Below are 19,215 nucleotides of genomic sequence, written 5' to 3' on the forward strand. Positions count from 1 at the left end.
AAGTTGGCAGAGTTTGTGGCAAAGCAGAAGTTTGCATTAATCAATGGAAGAAGTTAGTCACAGTAGGAGCATTCCTTTCTAAGTGCTTAGTAGTCACACCGGTGCGCCTCATTTTGCAGAGTAGTTTAAAGCAAGATTTCAAATTGCAGCACAACAATAAGATAATAGTTTGTGGAGGCATATCCCGTAAGCATAAACTAGGGGTACACTTTTATGTGAGCAAGATGTGCAATCTAGGCTCACAAGTGCAAAATAAAAGTTCATGTTGTAAATGTAGTCCAATTGTTTCAAGAATTCCTATATCTAACAGGGTATTTTACAGCTCCTGAAATTCTTCTTCTATCATGTTTTAACTTTTCACTAATCTGCCTTGAGTATTGCTATTTAGAACTCTTTTATAATATTGCCATGAGAACCAGAGGTAGCTGTACAAGGGTGGCCACATTAAGATTGTAAGCTCCCTTGAGCAGGACCTTCTATCTTCTTGTCCACCTCCTCCTGTTTACCTTGCCTTCGGCTCCCAGACGCATATTATGCATCTTAGCCCCTGCCCTTGGTTCTCCTCTCTCCTTTACCTTTGCATCATTGCCCTGATCCTGTTAGTTGGGACCAGTGGCGGATCCAGGGGGGGGGGCGATCGGGGCGATCGCCCCCCTCCTAGCAGACACTTGCTGCCGACGGCTGCACAGTATGTGCAGGTCCGTCCAGTAGTGACAGGCAGGGACAGTGTGCTGCCCGGCTGCTCTGACTGTGTTTAAAACACAATCAGAGCAGCCAGGCAGCACACTGTCCCTGCCTGTCATGGCTGGACGGACCTGCACATAGTGTGCAGCCGTCGGCAGCCTAAGATGCTAGAAAGGGGTGGGGCCTAAATTCCCCCCCCTCCCCTCCCCTAAATCGCCCCGGGTACAGCATTTTTCTAGATCCGCCCCTGGTTGGGACCACATTTCTAGGCACAGGTTCAGCCTGCTTTAGTTCACTCCTCACCTCACCTCCATCCCCGATTTGCTCTTTGTTCACAGCTGAACTGGTTTTAATTGCACTTTGTTTCTGTTGTTTGTACTGCCCTGTATGCCAAATTCTGTTTTACCTATGCACGGCGCTGCGGGCCTTTTGTTGCACCTGATAAATAAAAGATAATAATAATATAATAATAATACTAATAATAATAAAAAGAAATAAATGATAAAATCGCAGATATTTAAAACATCCACATGCTTTAAATCCATGGATTTTTTTGTGTTTTATAGTGGCTTTGATAGATTTAAAAGAGGTTATGAAATCAATCATTAAAAGATCCCCATAAGGGATAGGGAGGTTAAACTAGCGTTATTTGCAGATGACTTGCTAGATGTTGTCACAAATCCAATTGTCTCCCTCTGAACCCGATGACCAAATTCACAAAGTTTGCCCATCTGTCAAATTTCAAAATTAATTACTCGAAATCAGTCTCACTTAATATTTCACTGCCAGACAGTGGACAAAGTGTAAATTTAGAAATTGTGGTATGGAAAATTCAAATGAATAGCTAGGGTCTGCCTAGGTTCACAAAAGCTTTAGGGTCTTTGATTGTTTTGTTTTTTAACTCTGTATTAACATACACAGACATATTAAATGACAATAGATAATTGTTTTATTAAAATGTAAAAAATAATATAGAAATATAACATAAGAAGTCCATTTTAAACAGATATGGTTAGAAGAAATACACAATTTCAGTTTCTTATGGTGCACAATATGTATAGTAACACCTTGTTGGGAACAGTAACAGTTTTGTAGATATTATTGCCTTTTTAAGTGCTGAATCATCAGTGGTCTAGTGAGTAGATTGTATCCACAATAGGTACAATGTAACAGAACATGAAGCAAAGGGTCTCTTGGTGGCAACATTACAATCTGAGGATCTCTGGTTCATTCAACTGCTATAATCCATATTGGATATTACAACTGACTGATGTCTGCTGACAAGATGTTTAGAGAACAAAGCAGTTACTTACTGGTAGTCACTTCACCCGTTTATACACAAAGAACAAGTGTCATCTATGAAGTCATTTTCAGCCCGTCTGTCACAAACAGCACTCACCTGAGCCTGTGCAACGTGTGTGTGACAAAGGGTTTACCAAAAACAACCACCTGGGGGTAAATGTATCAAGGTACGATTTTGCAAATCCAGTGATTTTCTCGGGAGAGTTGAAACTCGCAGATGTATGAAGCTGAGATTGCATGTAAAATCGCCAGAGTTGTGCTTCTGTCAAAATCGCTATTTGCAAAATTGCCAGAGATCAAACTCCCGACTGTTTGCCACTCCAGCTATACAGCTCTCAAATGTATGAAGCTGCGATTAAGCAAACTCAGGAGAGTTTGCTTTAAAACACGCTAGATACAACACGCTGCTTGTTTATGCTTAAAATAAAACAGTTAATAAAATTACATACAAATATAATGCAATTGTTTCTTATAAAACAGAAAAAAGATAAAACACAGAATTGATAACTCACATATAATCAAGTGTCTGGTGCTGGGAGAAGCAGGAAAATGGGGATATCATAACAATATCATATTGACTCCCAAAAGTGATCAATTTCTTAGAGTTACAGTGCAGTTTTAAAACAAAGCTGCAGGGCCCACAGCCCCCCTTCCTGTGATGTCAGAACTAAGGTCTGTGTGGATGCAAATTTTGGTTTTATGAACCCTGTGAACACAGCTGCTAAGTCAGGTTTTAAATACCCTGCACTGACTTATTACCAGTATGGTCGTTTAAGCATGATGTACTCTATAGACAAAGACATCAAGGAGGCTTACAGCTTCCACACTTCTGGTGTTACTGCCAAGCTTCTATGCTCACTAGAGTTCTGGAGTGGACAAGACAAGTGAAAAGTAAACAGTGGATTATCATAGAAGGTCAGGGAACACCAACCCCACTACACTTGATGCCGTAGCGCCTGACTACACCCAAACTTGCCCTAATCTACTGTGAAATACTGTTTAAACAGATTTGCTGAGAAGTTAAATGTTGGCAGTGAAAACTAGCTATTTGTGTTGTAAAAAACAGAAGTGTATGCAAAGACCAATGAGAGACAGATTAAAGGCAAAGAAATGAAGTGTTTTCATGGACTGAGTCTGTTAATTGCTCTAAAGCAGGTGTGTTCATTAAGAAAAACTGAGTACATTTTGCTGAAGTCTAGGAAATGTGTATTTCTGCAAAGCACAATTTGGGTGTGGCCTGGTTCTGTGCAAAAGCAAAGAGCAAGAGGCTTTAAAGAGACATATTATCGAGAATTTTGTTAGTGTAAAGTGAAAGTTTCTGTGTTGGAACAACGGAAGAATGCAAATGTGTTTGCAAAACCATTGAGCAGCAGTTTAAAGAAGAAGAAAAAAAAAAAAAGTTTTGCCCTGCAAAGGAAAAGTTTGAGACATATGCTGGATGTTGTAGTGCCACATCTCTTAAGTCAAGTGAGGTGCTCCTTCTATAAAGAAAGTGCTTTGTCATATAAAGATAGAATTGGCAATAAAAAGCAGAAGCTTACTGTGTCAAACCAGAAAGAGTGCACACAGGTGTGTCAAAGTGTTGGTATGGACAGAGACAAAAATCAGAACTTGGAGCACGTTTGTGTGGTGGTAGTTTATCACCCTTATCATTGTGCTAGGTTAAAAGAGGAGGATGTTTCTGATAAAGACTTACTACAAACTGTTACGGCCCAGCAGTCAGCCATTAGGCAAACGCTGTTACAAAATGCTGCAGCTATGTCTGATAAAGGGCTAGATGCACATTTGTCTGGACACTGGGAAAAGGCTGTGATGCAGTGCCCTGAAAAGGAGGACATGCTTAAAGGCTTTCTACAAGCTGCTATGACCCAGCAATCCGCCATAAGTCAACAGCAGTTACAGGATGCCGTGGCTCAGGAGGAAGCCAATAGGGTGAAACTGTTAGTCCTTGAGGAGACCCAGAGGCAACAGCAGGCAGCCTTTAAGGAGTCCTGAACGCAACTACAGGAGTCCCAAAGACAAGACCTTGAAGCCCTCCGTAAAAACGTGAGCTCTATTAAAGCGAAAGAAAAGTCTCATGTACAAGTCACAGAAATGCTGAAACAAGAAAAAGAAATTGTGGAAACAAGGTTTGAAGCCGCACAAGTAAAATGTTTAAAAAACCAGCAGCGTATGGAGCAAATGGGGAGAGAAATATACGAGCTACAAGATAATCTGAAAACAGAGCGGGGAAAAGCTCTAGTAACTGCAAAGACAGTGGCCCAGCATAAAGAAAAAGTGAACTGTGAAATACAGCAACTTCAAGCTAAGATACAGAAGCTTGAAGCAAATATGTTACTGTTGCAAGAATCTAACTCCAAACTCAGTAACAAAAAATAAACGTTGCTGGCGAAAAAGAAGTTGCTTGAGGAAGGTGTAAAAAGTGGGAGGGCCCAAATACAGCAGCTCACTGGAGAGAATGGAAAGTTGAAAACTGATATTGCAAGGGTAATTACAGCCCAGAATATAGCTCAAGGTCAATGTCAAAGTGCAAAAGAGGAAGCAGTAAAACTGAGGAATGAAAAGGAAAATGTGCAAGAGCTTGATGTCAAAGTCACATATATACAAGAGAAAATTAAGATCATATCCCAGGTTGAAAATGTTGGAAAGCAATTTAAGACTCAATATGATGAATTAAAGATTCAGCATGATAAGCTGGTTGCTGAAACCCTCCTAGATCAGACAGTACAATTACAAGAGCGATCTTCTCAAACAGAAGTACAAGAGTTAAGAGAGTCCCATGTCCAGGCTGAAATTCAGATATCTGCACTGGCAGACCAACAAGTGGAAAAGTGGAAAAGGAAATGAAGATAAAGGTCAACAGGAGCAAACCCCAAAAATTCTAGTTGAGTTGTCCACAGTTCAAAAAAAACTACAGTACGCTACTAAAGCTATTCAAGACAATGTCAGCAGAACACAAACTGTTAAGGATAACTGTGAAAGGTTTGCCTATGGGTTTCAGGAAAATAAAAGCAACTAAGTGATCCAGGATTGTTCAAGATTCTACCAGAGTCTTAAGTCACAAGAAGTCAGGAAATTAATAATATGCTTCGAAAGGTGCCGCAGACCGCGAATATTACCGACTTATATCTGCATCAGTTAAGTGGACTGAAAAGTCAGCCACGCCAGGAACCTGAGTTCCTGTCCTCGTCTATTGCACCACTGAAAGTGGGGCAGACAAAGTATGTTGCAACAAAAGAAATAAAGAATACACCCCGCCAGCCTCTAGTTCTGAAACGGCGATCTCCAGTGGATTATGGTAAGACTGTTCCAGGGGAAAAGGGTGCTGGGGCGGTGGAATGAACTGAAATGTACAGAGACTGTAGGCTCACAACCTGGAGATTGGCAAGTTATACCAAGAAGGTTCCGGCCTCATAAGAGATATGACAGAAATGTGATTACCTGTTTTAGATGTGATGGCTTAGGCCATATTGCTGCTAACTGTTCACGTGCATTTGAATCTATGCAGTGTAATAATGCTTATGTACCTCACAGAAGGTCTTTATGTGCCCAGTTAGCCTGTATTGCAGACCGACAGGCTAAGCCTGACAAATTAATGTGTGAAGTTTCTGTAGAAGGTAAAAGCACTGCTAGATTTGGACAGCATGGTTTCTCTTGTAAAAGCAGAGTTGGTGAGTTCCTTAAAGCATCAAGGGAAAACTGTTAGTGTAACCTGCATAAACGGGGATACACTGCATTATAATGCTACTGAGGTACCAGTAGAAACACAGTATGTTCATGTGGTAGTCACTATGGGATTAGTACCAGGTTTGAAATTTGATGTGATACTGCAGAGAGATTGTTCCCACTTTTGTGGGAAACCCAGTTGATTGTCAAAGTGAATAGCCCAGTCCCACATGGTATCACAAGTGTAAAAGCGGGACACAACGGTCAACCATACGGAGGGGTAAACTAAGTGGGATCTTTGTATTTATCTTTCTTTTTTACCATATACTTACTGTGTATCTCTTATGAAAAAGAAACTGAGAGTGAATGTCCCACTATACCTGGACATATATAACTTTACAGAACCAGGGTCGAGCCTTACATATACTGTTGAGGAGCCCACCTCATACAAGGGAGCAGGTAATAGGACTATGTGTGTTGCAGCAGACTATTTCTAATATTGGTACATATTCACGGACTATTGCACCTACATTTTCCCTCATTCTAGATAGCATAGACATGGAAAGGAAAGCATCAAAATGCCATGATTGCAAGAACGTAAATCTAATATCAGCATATCATATATTATGTAAACCATTTTAACCTATACATTGAGAAATATTATGTCAATTATACTCGTAGGTCAGTTCACTATTTAAGGCACTCCCACCTATCTTCAGTTGTCAGATCTTCAGGTCTCTCCTCCTGTGTGGACGCTGTCCTCTATGACTTCTCTCATCTTCTATTTGTAACATTTGCACTCGTGTTACCTGTTCCACGATCAAGACCTCTGGCTAACCTGCAGAACATTGTACATCATCATCGATCCTGCTTCCAGGCTATACTGCCCATCAGGACCTCACGCTTTAGTTACCTGCAGCTTTCACCTCTTTGTTGTATATTTGTTACCTGTTCCACAATCAAGACCTGTGGCTATTCTGCAGAACATTGCACATCATCATCGATTCTGGTTCCAGGCTGCCCACCAGGACCTCAGCGCTTCAGTTACCTGCAGATTTCACCTGTCTGTTGTACTCGTGTTACCAGTTTCACTATAAAGACCTGTGGCTAATCTGCAGAGCATTGCGTATCACCATCGATCTTGTTTCCAGACTATACTGCCCACCGGGATCTCAGCTCTCTTGTACTCTGCAGCTCATCGGCTCACCGTCTAGTCGGAGTCATCTACCCTTCAACCCTGATTGTGGCCCGTTCCGCAGAATACTGCGCATCTCCATCGATTATGTGCTCTATTGCCTATAAGGATCACAGCACTCCAGTGCTTTGCTGCTCATCCGATCCCGTTCCTCATATCCTTCTATCTATATACTTACCTTCCGCTGCTCCAGTTCAGTTTCTCGTCTCATCTGTGTCCAGGTTGTCGTACCCTGCTCTGTGCCTCCTAGAGGACCGCAACCAGGGGTTAGAGAGCAGCCAAACCCATATTCCCTTGGGGGGATCCTTGGTGAATACCTCTCTCTCCGTTAGTGTCAGCAACTGTGGCTATCTGCTGATTTTGGCACTACCCTACCTGGAAGTGCAGAGTATAACGCGCCCCTGGCCTTCGCCAGGGACCCAGCAAGAAGGATTGGATTTAGCTGCGAGGGACGCACAGGTCACGGTTCTCCAGGAGGGTAACCAGTAAGATAGGTTAAGATAATCGGATGGTCAGGGATGCAGAGGTCTAACCGAGCAGTCAATGCAGTACACCCGGAGATACCAAAAGAGTAGTAAGGCAGGCAGAGGTCAAATACCGGAACAGGATTTAAGAATCAAGGGGAGAATCCAAGAGGAGCGTCAGGAACAGCCAAGATCAGAACCAGGAAGTCAGACAGAGTAGCAATAAAGCACATAGCTACCTGAAGCTACTGGTGCCAGGGTCTCCCCTATATGGTGGCAAAGGAAATAGGAAGTGCCGCCGCCGGCTTTCCAGCTAGCCTCCCATTGCTTGGTAATGGGATGCGTAAGGGCAGAAGCGGCCGCCAGGTGGCCGGACCGGATGCGTCTGGTTGCTAAGCAACCAGACATGACTTCCTTCAGAGCTTGCGTCCGTCTCTGTACAGACGGTAGAGCACAGGGTCGGCGCCTGACTGTTAGACTCTGCACCTCTTGGAGGTTAGTCATCACCTGAGTAGGTCTATTCTAACTTCTGATACTGTGACAGTCACAACCTGTTCAAGGTATACATTGTATGTTTTTACTCGATTCAAGAATTTAGATTTTATTTCATATAATTGTTCCTGAAACAATTTAAGTCTAACCTATGTATCTGTTGTAAGGCCATATCAGACACAATAAAATGTGTTTGCTAAAAAATTAAATTGTGTTAAATTGTGTGCGCTAAAACAATATATAATTATAAAAAAATCTCCCTTACTTATTATTATCCCCACCTGAGCATCGTTCCCCTTCTCACCCTGAGTTTAATATACAATGGGGCAGATTCAAGTAGCCGTGAGCTACTGCCAAACATCGCCTTTACATTGCCGGCCAATACAGCATGCAATCTCCGCTTATTTTCTCCTTACATCTCTATGGGACACAGGGAAAAATGAGTGGAGATTTGAGTAAAGACACTGAGACGATGTGTCTCTGTGGACTGTTCCAGAGACACATAGCGGCACCTTGAGCCAAAATGAATATCAATATTAATATCAATATTAAATATACTGTCTTGTTATCAAGTGAGACACCCTTAAATTTTTGTGATTATATGCTTTTATATAGAGACACAGGAATTTTTTGCGAGCACCCTAATTTATCAAATGTATAAAAAGGTACTACACTGCTGTGACTGACTGCATAACATACAAATCACACTCTAGACCCATACTAAACATAACATAAAACATATGGGGCAGCACGGTGGCTAAGTGGTTAGCACTTCTGCCTCACAGTGCTGGGGTCATAAGTTCAATTCCCAACCATGGCCTTATCTGTGTGGAGTTTGTATGTTCTCCCTGTGCTTGCGTGGGTTTCCTCCGGGTGCTCTGGTTTCCTCCCACACTCCAAAAAATATATACTAGTAGGTTAATTGGCTGCTATCAAAAATTGACCCTAGTCTCCCTCTCTCTCTGTCTGTGTCTGTGTGTATGTTAGGGAATTTAGACTGTAAGCCCCAATGGGGTAGGGACAGATGTGGGTGAGTTCTCTGTACAGCGCTGCGGAATCAGTGGCGCTATATAAATAAATGTTGATGATGATGAAGATATATTTGGTAAATTCTGCAATAGAGCTGTGTATTTTAAATTCTGGAAAAAAGATGTGGCTCTTAGTGCACATTTCAATCAAATTATGAGTGCCCATCTAAACCAACACTCTTTCAGGTGGGTACCTACACTAACAGTTTATTTTTATGGTTAATGCCTACATAATGCAAACAATATTGGTAGGAACCAAGCTATACACTGCTCTGATTAAAAACACATATGGATAGGTGGATAATTTTAATTTGTGTTTAGAATGCTTAAAGAGTGCACCTGCACTTCGGTTAGTAGGTTATATGCCTATATATGACACGTGCACAGGTGTCACATAACGTTTTCAAATGTGTACCACAATATCTTCAGATTAGAAGTGTATAAAACTTCCAGACTGTCGAATTATCAGAATGTAATTTTCTGATTAAATGAATTAAAATGCATCTAATTAATTAAAATGAATTTAATCTCTATGAAGATTATTAGCTCTTAAAATTGACTGATAATTTAGCTAAGTTATTCACACATTAGTGTAGTAAGTCTAATAAGAACCGGATAGGCAATCCTGAAGTCAAATATTATCAAATCAATTCTTTAATTAAAACGGCTTCTGATATTTGACGATTCCTCATGAAAGATGAATTGTTGCCCATGCTCTCATTGATTGATGGATTTCTTCAAAAAATCTAGTTGTTTGAAGAAATTCAACAATAAAAGGTAAGTTCTCATTATTAAATACTCTTTTCTATCTTCTCTTTTACAGGCTCCTCCTCTTCTGCTTTTGTGGAATGCGGTTACATTTATAAGGATCTGCACCTGAATATTTTTATAAAAACAATGTTAACCCTATGTGATTCCTTTGATTTTTGGGAAGAAGGTGAGTACTTTACATGATTTTATTTAATTTTCAACTGAAACAAGAAAATTATTTTAATAACAAACTACATATGTTTTATTTGTTCCTTGTTTTTTCCAGTGTAGCACAAGGAGTACTGATGAATTGCCTGCAATTTTGCAAATGACTCTAGAATAATTCTTCTTTATATTGAAGCACTTATCAATAAGATAGATGTTGCTAATGCTGCCTTCTACTTATATAAGGATAATATATATTGTGTTTTTCTTTTTAGGAGTGTGCTCAAAATATTGGCCATATAAAATGATATAATCCATATAAGATGGATTGTCTAAATTACCATATTATATGGCCTTCGTGCACCAGTCATATTCTGCATGAACATTTACCTTATAAATTATTCGCAATGCAAAGATTTCCATTTAGGAATGCGGAAAACATTTGGTCTAATTGTTATAATTAAACCAAGTGATGCACATAATGGTTTGTCTAATAACAGTCTGATAGGCAATCCTACTGTTATGTAGGACAACACAGAAGATTTTTTTATTCATAGGGTTGGTGATATTTAATTTTACCACACAATAGTCAAATTGCAGTATGCGCTCTCATCAGATTTTCTCTTTGTTTGGAGAAATTCACCAGTTAAAGGTAAGCTGATATTATTTGTTATCCTTTAATAAGTTCTCTTCTACAAGATTGTCACAAGCCGCTGCGCTACTCACAGCGGATCGCTGTGATTCTTCCATCTCGGCTGATGGTAGGCAAACGGGACGCCTTCTGAAAGGCTCTGCATATCCCAGCTGGTTGCCAAGCAACTGGGATGCTTCTTCCATCCGTTTTAGCAGATATGTGATATTCTTCTATCCTTGTAGGGGGCTCGCTTCTATAGGAGTCCCATGATTGGTCTGCAGTACTTTAAATGGCAGTGAATGCTTAGCCTTCCTGCTAGTTATAGCGATGTGCATACACCTCGTTTACCTGCTATTTTGCTGTATGCCTGTAACAATCCTGTTCAGGTTTGCTACTTTCGCTGTCTGCTCTGTTCTCCTGTGGATCACATGACTCACCTTCAGGACGGGTCATTCAAACCTGCTCTATTTAAACTCAGCACTGAAACCTGCTCATTGTCAGTGCAACTTGTTTGCTAGCCTGACTCCATGGACTCCTGTGTATTCTCTGACCCTTGTGCATTCCTGAACTCTCCTGTTGGATTACCTGTGGGTGAACCTGCTTCATCAACCAAGTGCTGGTAGCACTATCTATGGGACTCTCCTGTTTGCAAGTATCTTTATGCATCATTTTACAAGACTTTGTTTATTATGCCAAGTGTGCAGATTCTCATCATTGTGATATATTGAACTGCCATCTCACCAATACTACTGTCAAGAACTTATTTGATACCTTCTGGACTGTTCCGCTGATGCTGCTATTTCTACACTCTGCGGGGATCAGACTCTTACCTTGCATATATGTTGTAGTGCTAATCTCTACTAATTACCGGACCCCTGTGGTATCCTGAAACATCGTTACTCACCATCTCTGTGTACAGAACTTTGCTGGTCTCTGTCCTTGTCATGTCTTGTCACAGCTAATCACCATCCATGCTGCATACTGACTACTGCCAAATACAAAACCATTGTCACGCCCTGCCGTGACTGACTTTCATATTCTGACGTGCACAGAACCTTGCTAGTAATCAGCCGTGGTCTCCTTCTGTGCTCAGTGGATGCAATACATATTCTATGTGTTTTATTGATACTTGCAATTATGTCCCATATCTAATATATAAATGTCTAGTGGCGTGTGTTAGTCTGTCTGTGTGTGTGTGGAAAAAATAAAACCGAGCTGCAGCGCCACCTGCTGGGCGGAGTTATACACTGACCTACTAAATTCTTAGTGTGTGTGGAAAAAAAAATTCAGAAAGGGCTGAAATTTGGTATACTAAGATGTTTTTAATTTGTTAATTTAATTTGTTAATTGTTAAAAGTGTTTATAAAAATTTTAAAAAAATATATATATATTTCTTGAAGGAGAAGTGACAGTTGGGAGTGGCTGGTGGTTGCCGGGGGTGACAGTGGGGAGTGATTGGTGGTTGAGGCCTGGGCTATGGCCCAAATGCATGACAAAAACCTTTTTAACACCTTAAGTAGCTTGATTTGACTAGAATGCATGAGTATCATGCACGGGTTAACTTGTGTGTGTATGTATATATATATATATATATATATATATATATATATATATATATATATATTCCTTGTGATTTGCAGTACTGCCGTGTATAATGCCTAACCATTGTAATGTTATATATGACAATCTGCTTATATCTAACATCTCATTACTATTTGCTGCATTGTTTATTTTGTGTTGATATGAACTATGCTCATATTCATTGAAGTACTTTAAGCAGACCCATTGCCTTGTGTTCTTATTCTCGAAGCATCATATGATCATGACTCAGCTAAGTCAAGTGCCCAGGCCTTCGTCGGAACCGCCCACTAGGCCTGATATTATTCCAGTCCATAACAATGCCTTGCCGATTGATTACCTATTCCCTGACCTTCTGCCTGTTCCTTGATATTCTCTGCTTGCTGCCCATCTTGACCCTTGGCTTGTTTCTGGACCATACCTGCTCGCTGCCCACCAAGACTTTTTGGCTCTTCTATGGTTATCCATTCCCGCAAACAACTATTTGTTCTCCCTTGTTCTACTTGTTCTACTGGGGATATGGCCCCACTTTTCTGTCATCTTATCCCCCTCTAGTTGCCCTCTTGACCCTATCACCTCTCACATTCTCAGCTCCCACTCTCCCACTCCCTGCCTGCACCTAGCCCACCTCTCCTTCTTGTCAACCTTCACCGACATCTCCCCTTCATTCTTAAAATATGCTTTTGTCTCACCTATCTGCAAATAAACCTTCTCTTAACCCTCTACAAGTACCACCCAATTTATCCAAACTACTCAAGCTATTTGTCTATAACCACCACACAAGCTTCTTATCCTCTCACTTCTTCCTTGACCTTCTCCAAACTGGCTTCTGTACTCTCGACTCCACCAAAACTACCCTCACTAAAGTCACCAATGTCCTTCTCTCTGCTAAGTCTAAAGTTCACTTTTGCATGTTCATATTAATCCTCTTGGGCCTCTCTGCCACACTCTTCTCATACCCACCCTTCACACCTTCATGACTCTTGTTCAAAATCACAAGATTCCTGTCTCTGAATCCCTGTTTACACTAGTGCTGTTGAATTGTGTATTTTGGGGCTTTACCATTTGAAAACTGCTCCTCTTAAGTAATCTATTTCCTTATATATTATTTAAAAAAAAAATTAAAGCCTGTACTAGGGTTATAGTGGCTCTGACAACACTTGACAGTCATTGAAAGGAAGTTCAGTTAAGTCCGTTCTTGGAATCCTTCATGTTTTAATACTTGTCTTGATAAAATAAAACCTGTACTGCCCATTCCCTTGATGTTCTGTCACATCTTACATCCTCTCTTCCTTCAGAATATTCACAATTTGCAAACATCCTCTGCTACAATCAGAGCCGGATTTAGACCTCATGGTGCCCTAGGAAAGATATTGGTTCGGGCCCCCAGCCCCCCACAGGCCCCACCACGACGCCCCCAGTCGTCCCCCCCCCGCCTCCCTGAAACAATCCATAACATTATATTTTTTTTTAGCATAGCATATACTCCTATAGTTAAGTAGAAGGGTAAACTATGTGACATCACGCTGCTCCTCCTGCATCACCATGCGGCCCCTCATTATTGTCCCTCTCATCACAATGTGTCCTCCTTTATCATCACACTGCATCACACTGTGGTCCCAGCAGTTAAAGAATAATGTCCATGGACCCCATATTTTGTCAAAGGATCTACCAGAATTTTAAATTATGCTGGTCATATACTCCATACGATGAATATTAAGCTCAGTGGTCGAAGTGGAAGTTTAGAAGTGGCGGTATGAAAAATGTAATGAGAATGTAAACAAGTGAATGAAATTTTATTACTTTACAATGAAGGCAGTACGAGAAGTAGCGATATAGCCTACTACCATATACAAAATATTCTGCGCTTGAATCTAAATAATGAATGAAATTACCCTAATGTATGAGGGAAATATTCTTTATCAAAGGATTGATAAAATCATAGATTGACAGCAATAGTATATAAAAACATTTGATACAGAAAACACATGTCATGGAAAGCGCAAATCCCAATATTGAAAAACATTAAACTGTGGTCATTGATGTAGTGCAATATTGCACTGATAACAGATGGGATGATGTGATCCAAATGTAGGATCAAAAGAGCAGTCCTTAGAGATAAGAAATGTCCAGCGTGTTACACTAATGTCCAAATATATTGAGTGAGATACTTGCGCTTGAAGGCAATCCCGAGTACGGTGGCTGTTCCTGAGAATGTCCAGTTCAACCAATATGTGATAAGGTGGTAAGCGGGTAGTCCTGGCGGTGGATGGTACTGTATCTAAAACCCAAGCCATTTTGCAAAACATTAGGGATAACTTATAAGGGGGATTTATTTGTCAAATTACTTCTGCTGGAAAAGGGAAAAAAACACTGTGCATTAACTGCAGAGGATTGAACAAAAGCACTATATAAAAATAGTGTCCGACTACTCTTACGATCTGTGAACTTTTTTATTACATATGTGGAGCCAGATTCTTTTCTAAGCTGGAATCATACAGTCTTATTCAAAGTTCACAAGTGGAACGTTTTCTCACACACAATGGCCACTACAAATAGCCTGTCAATCCATTCATGGACAGTGCATTTCCCAGCAGTCTGCCTATTAGAATTTCCAAAGAATGAAAAGCATTGACCTTTACATGAAGATGCATTAAAAAAGTTGTCATCTGTTAATTACCCATTTTAAGGATGGTAATGCTGCTCACACTCCTACTGCTTGCTTGACAGTTCCCAGAAGCTATGGAATATTTAGGAGGATGGCCAATGTTAGAGACTTATACAGATATGCTCTTTTACCAATGATTTTAATGTTTATTTGCTTAATAAACAATTTTTTAAGTTACTACACTATACTGCTTTTTTCTATTCATCTGTTTACGGCTTTGAGAGATCCAACTGCTGTATGAAGCTCATTTGAATTTCATGGAGTAACGAAGGATTATTCTCACTAATGATTTGCTTCCTTCTGGAATGCATTTTGAATATTTTCTGACATTTCCATTCAATGTTTTTTCCATTATACTAACTATACAAAATTACTACACTATGTTTGCCACTTTTTTGTTTTTCTTGATCTGTATTTTCTAGATGTTGCGCCTGTCAAACAAAATCCATCTCAAGTAAGACTAATATACTAAAAATATGTTGTCATTCCTTTCATGAACTATGCAATGACCCAGCAGTCTTTCAACATTTTGTTGTTCACTTTTTCAAGTACTATCTTTATATTGTTAATCTCTACTTAGATATTCAGGGGCAGCATGGTGGCTCAGTGGTTTGCACTTCTCCCTTACAGCACTGGGGTCATGAGTTTGATTCCCGACCATGGCCTTATCTGTGTAGAGTTTGTATGTTCTCCCTGTGTTTGCGTGGGTTTCCTCCAGGTGCTCTGGTTTCCTCCCACAATCCAAAAACTTACAGGTAGGTTAATTGGCTGCTAACAAATTGACTCTAGTCTTTTTCTCTCTGTCTGTGTTACGATTCCTAGTAAACTCAGCAAGCAGCCACGGAAGTATAATACAAATGTCTTTATTCCAGCAAAATATATAAGCAAGGGTTCAGTTCAATGAACATGCAGGTTTTCATAAACAGGTATAACTCCCAACATAAACATGAACAGGTGTGACAGGAAGGTACACAGAAATAACAGGTTCCACAGAATACTAATGTAGTTTGAATGCAGGGATAAGAATGGTGAGTTACCCAGTTCCAGGATGCAAAAGTCTGTCCAGGAAGCAAACAGAGTCCAGGCAAAGTAACTGTCACAAGCAAATAATCAAGGTCCAGAAGTCAGGCCAAAAGGTCAGGGCAACAGGCAAAACAGCGTGGTCCAAGGTACAGGCAAATGATTCAAGGTCTCAGGCAAGGTCCAAGGTACAGGCAGGGGTCATACACAGAAGCTCAGTCCAGCAGGTATATATCAAATAACACAGGCGCAGGTTAGCAGCAGCCAGGAACAAACGGGATGAACTGCACAGAGCACAGCTTGAGGATGGTATTTAAAGCAGTGTGACAGGTGCAGTTCTAATTAGGCCTCAGGCAAGATTAACTCCTTCAGGCATGCTGAAGAGTTTAGGAACAGAACAGCAGCACCTCTGGTGGTATAAGGTACTGCTGCTAGATACAAAACACAGGAAGAGTTGTAACAGTCTGTCTGTGTGTGTGTGTATGTATGTTAGGTAACTTAGACTGTAAGCTCCAATGGGGCAGGGACTGATGTGAGTTCTCTGTACAGCGCTGCGGAATTAGTGGCGCTATATAAATGATGATGATGATGATGCATATCTTGTCTCATTCTGCATATCATATTTGTTTCCAACTTGGAAAATGTGTATTTGAACAGATTTAACTTTCATGTTCAAATCAAATTCAGAGGAAGTATCTACAGTAATGAACCGGACATGGCCAATTGGCCTCAAAGCTCACTGCTTCCATTTCTTCTCTTGCCAATAAGGAGGAAAATTCCTAAATTTGTCTGCCAGAAACAGTATTTACTTTTCAGTCAGCTGAAGAAAGCCGTTTCTTCAGGTCCTATGCTAAGACTCTCAGATGCCCCACTTCTTTCTTACTTGAAGTATATAACTCTTTAATTGGAGTAGGGTTACTCTTATCTGAGCACAATAAAAGGCATATACCAGCCATGTGGATTAGTTTCTAAGAAATTCTCTATTTGCTTTCTACAATGAATATAAATGCGGGGAATCAATGCCATACCAGAAATTCTGGACATGTGGCAGCGTCGCACAGTCCAGAAACACAAATGAAACCAGTTACTGCAAAAAGAAATGAGGGCTGAGGAGCCACATGTGACTGCAATCAAATCTCAGCATTTCAGGTCAAAACAGATATTATAGCTTAAGAGCAAAACGCGATTGCTGCCAATATATACCCAACAGTTTCAAAATAACTTTGCAGGATCAAATTTGGATTATAGTATTGCCTTGTTTAGACACGTGTATTGTACTGACTTATTTTGACCTCTACTTTCCTTCTACTATTCTACAGCCTCCACTTTTATGACTACTACTTGAATCTCCCACAATTGTATTCACTCCAACCTTATAACTATGGAATCGTTGATCACTACTCATCTTCCCAGGTCAAGCTCCTTTCTCTAGAGACATTTCTGAGTGCAACCCCTGAAAAAGAGGCCTTCATTTAGGAGCTGCAAATTTGAACTCCAAGGGACTCATGCTGATTTGGATGCATATGCATCCAAGCTGTAAGAATGTGCACCTAAAAATATTATTACTACAAATCTTGAATTTAAAGCATTTACTGATGTATTTTTTGATTTATAAGAGTTTGCAAATGTCAAATATCCACATTTGTGAGCATACAAAAACCTAATTTTGTTAATGCTGAATCATCAGAGTGAATAGTTTTGACAAATTTGAAAGCAGTAAGATCCAGGGCTCTGTTGTTGGCAGGCACTTGGCCTTGCATGCTTGGGCATGTCTGAACAAGTTTGTACCTGCTTGACAGTTTACTCCAGGGGGTAGATTTATCAATCTAGTGAAATGAAAAAGTATAGGTGTTACCCGTAACAACCAATCAGATTCTAGCTATCATTCATCTACTACCTTCGAGAAAATGAAAGCAAACATCTGGCTGGTTGATTCATCACAGTAGCGCGGTGGTTTTAGCATTCCGTCCTCCCATGGGGTCATGAGTTTGATTCTAACCAGAGCCCTATCTGTGAGGAGTTTGTATGTTGTCACCGAGTTTGCGTGGGTTTCCTCTGGGTGCTCTATTTTCACCACACTCCAAAAACATACTGATATGTTAACTGGATTCTGAATAAAATGAACCCTAGAGCATGTATCAGAGAATTTAGACTGTAAGATCCAATGGTGCTGGACTGATATAAATGATGAAATATTATAAGTACAGTGTTTATGTGTAATATGGTGGCTCTATACAGATGATAATAATATAATAATAACCATATAATTTACAAGGTTTTGACATTTTTGCAATTTCATAAATTAAGAGATAGCTAAGAGATGTTTTGATAAAACAATGCAACCTTAAATGTTGTCTCCAAATTATGATGAAACAGTTAATTAAATCAATTTATGAATAAAATCACTTCCAGAATTAAGAAAGTAGCAAGCCCACAATAAAAAGTATTCTTTTATATTTGACTGCTATATAGAGTAAAATTGTGAATTTCCATGTCTTAATATCAACATAAATTACTATAAATATAAGATACCACATGAGGCGGCCGCATCCCGTGTCATGTGATGCGGCTGCCTGTGCGCCAACCAGGTTGATATCTGCCAGCCCGTGCCTGTTTAGATAAGTTGGCAACCCAGGTCCTCCCAGGCTGGTTACATTCACATCCACATAAATCATTTATGTGTGTTTGCACAGAATTTAACAATGGATGTTGTTACATATGTGGTGTATACTAGCACAAAAGAGTGGATAGTGCAACCCAGCATGATAGTGAAGCCCCAGTGAAAGTATTAGTGTATTAGGTGATCCTACTTTGAGGACATTCTCAGCATATACCATGTATTAAAAACAATAGTGATCTATTCCGCTGGAATAGAGGATCCCAATGTATAAATGAAACTCTATATTCCAACTACTTTGGGGTTAAAGAAATGTAGATACTATTGCGTGCATGCTTTCTTTTCATTTTAAAAACATAAGAAACTGAAAACTAAAGTTGTTAGTTAAATGGACTCATCAGTAAATGAGCCTTTTCTCCAAGTTCATGCCGTAAAAATCAGGATTTCTCTATTATGCCTAGAAGCACTTTAATTTATCCTGTACTGAACCATGCGTGGAAGTTTCTTGCTGAGCTCTGCAGTGTTCCAGCAATCTGTTTAATTATTCAATATGATATTGAATACAATTACACAGCAAAAATGACCTTGTCTTTTTTATTAGTTTCAGGTTTCATTAGCATAAAATAAATTTATTTATTGATTGCAATAAAGTTGGATCTGATCATGTTTCACAGTGCAGTTGAATTAAATATAGCCTTTACAGACTAAGATTAAAACAGAGGAATACATTTGCATTGCAAAGTGTGCAGTGGGGCAAAGTGTTCTTGAAATATGACCAGTGAAATTGAGGAGAACACCAGGAAAATTTAATTATTCTCCATCTTTTACTGATTTGCAATGTTTTTGCACTCCATAAAAGATTGTCAAGGATAATCCATTTCATTCTCACTGAAGTTAAAGCAAAGGTCTTATATATTGTCTCCTGTTTGACATGTTGCTTCTTTTCCATACA

This window comes from Mixophyes fleayi, chromosome 9 (genome assembly GCF_038048845.1).
Source record: "Mixophyes fleayi isolate aMixFle1 chromosome 9, aMixFle1.hap1, whole genome shotgun sequence".
Taxonomy (NCBI): Eukaryota; Metazoa; Chordata; class Amphibia; order Anura; family Limnodynastidae; genus Mixophyes; species Mixophyes fleayi.